We start from the raw sequence: 2,500 nt of genomic DNA on the forward strand, positions 1-2,500 counted from the left end.
ATGTTTTGCAATAAAAAAAACTGTTTAAACATCGATAAGATCCAAAGCGATTATCGCGGGCTTTTTTCGAAATTTGGCTTAGTTTTCTCAAAAAAAAAAATCGAGACTTTTTTTTTTTTTGATTTTCAAAAATTTGCCAAAAAAGAACAAGACCGAAATTTAAAAAAAGCCTGCGATAATCGCTGCGCATTTTGATAAGCTTTAAATTGATACCAAATTTGGATCGAATAAAAACTGTGAGACGAGGGCGGTACGGGAGCTTTATTCTTTTATTTTTGAGAAAAATCCAGTTGAAAATTGTGAATATTCATGTTAATTTTCTGTCAGTATCCTTTAATAGAATTTTATGAACTGATTACTAAAGAAAGTACATTAATTTTCCTCTAAAATAATGTAAAAAGAGTGAAAATATGTTAATTGGGTCTCGAGTTATGACGAAAATGACATGAGTACCCCCTAAAAAATTTAGGAAAATCGTAAGGTTGGTTACCTTACCTGGCCATAGACGTTGCTACTGGTGGTCTCACACCACTTGTATTAGTGTTTTCATGCATGTACATGTGTTTACATATGAAAACATGCTTGTTGGATGTACATGTACCCATGTGTACACAAGTGTACATGTGTGTAAATACGTGTACACATGTGTACTGGTGTGTGTAAATATGATTGTATGTGTATGCAGACATGTGTATGTGTGTCTCTAAATGTGTATTTATATATACATGTGTACATATGTACATTTATGTGCACATTCTTCTAAGAAGTTGAACAGAAGTTCATATGGTGTGTGTGTGTGTGTGTGTGTGTTTGAATGTCTACACGTGTGTACATGTTTGTGAACAGGTATGTATTGTATGTGTACATGTATATACATGTGTATGTATACATGTACGCATGTCCGTTTGCATTCGCGTAAGTTTTAGTAGGCTCTACATATATATATATAGGCCTATATATATTTCATGTACTGTTTACGTTTGTTTTGTATGTATATAGTAATAATCGTGTTATTGTTATTTTTTTTTGTGTTTTCTTACTTATTCGGTCTCCAATGAACACATGCACATGAAATATATGATGTAAGAACAGTTTATCCGATCGGCGACTACATGTGAAATAGGCCTACAATCCTCGAGTTTCCACAGAAGAGGCCGTTATCACCCGTTGACAAAGATCGGACCATTCTCGTTTATTTTATGGGATATAGATACGCCATTGTTTACACATTATAACCGAAGTCTGAACTTGCATATCTGATGTACACGTCGATATCGCAATATATTCACCGCATTTTATGTGAAAAAAAAAAAAAATCAGATTGGTTTTCTTTTTCCTTCATTTATTTTCATTTTCATTCACTTATTTTATCATAAACCAACAACATTGGGAGTAATCCATTAAAATACGACACTCTTAGCCTCCTCCGTTCAGTTTCAGTAGGTAGTGTTAATATACAATGTCTCATTCTTGCGCCCTTACGGCGTATGTGCATAAGGGTGAAAGTGGCCGATCGGCGATTGGGAGGTGTGGGGTTACGCCCTTGCTTGACTGCCTAATTTTTCGCTGCCGGACCTAATAATCGGATGGGTAATTCTCCATTCGTATACGTATTCGAAAATGGTTATAACTCATTTTCGACCTCTGCAGTCCCCTTGAGCTTGCTTGCTTGCTTGAGATTTGCGAAGTTCTGGCTTCGCCCGGGCCTTTCACTTATGGCCCGGCCTGTGTCATTTGTTTGTCTGACACTCGGTGCTTACCGTGGCGGTGGGATTGCCAGCAGGCGCTCCTGTAGCCGTGGTGTAAGCATCTCGCATAATCTCTTTACCAGCACGACGGCTGTGTTCTGCGGGCTTTGTCTTAGGAATAGCGTGTGCACGCAATTCTCCAAGTAATGTACAAATGTGGCGTTCGGCTCGCCGCAATGCATGCAACACCTCTCTTCACGTTCTATGGTTTGTATAATCTGCCATGCACACTGGTAACCTAGGCGCATTCTGTGCAGAATGACCGGTACCTCTGTTGTTTATTTCAGAGAGTGCCAGTGGTTCATAGCCTGTGGCATCTGAGTACCAGCTGGCCGAGGGGGAGGATCTCGTTTCCTCTCTGTGAAGCTGCAGGAGGAAGGAGGTGGCCGTCACCGTACACCTCCTCCTAAGTAATTTTCGGCTCTGATGTATTATCATGGGATTAGGGGGCATACCCCTGCCAACTTCGGCTAATCTGTCAGCAAGCTCATTACCTCTGATCCCTATGTGGCTGGGAACCCAGTTTATGATAATTCTTCTACCCTGTGCAAGAATCCTCTGTGCCAGTGTGAGGATGGTAGTCAGAAGGTAGATGTTGTCAGTGGGTGAGCGCTGCTGAAGACAGTCGACGGCTCCTTTGGAGTCTGTGTGTATGACCACGTGTCCTTCCCTCACGGACGCGTGGCTCAGTGCTCCCATGATAGCAACTGCCTCTGCCTGTAGTGAGGAGGCGTTGTCTGTTACCCTCATGG

The sequence above is a fragment of the Penaeus monodon genome, chromosome 14, assembly GCF_015228065.2.
Source record: "Penaeus monodon isolate SGIC_2016 chromosome 14, NSTDA_Pmon_1, whole genome shotgun sequence".
Classification (NCBI taxonomy): domain Eukaryota; kingdom Metazoa; phylum Arthropoda; class Malacostraca; order Decapoda; family Penaeidae; genus Penaeus; species Penaeus monodon.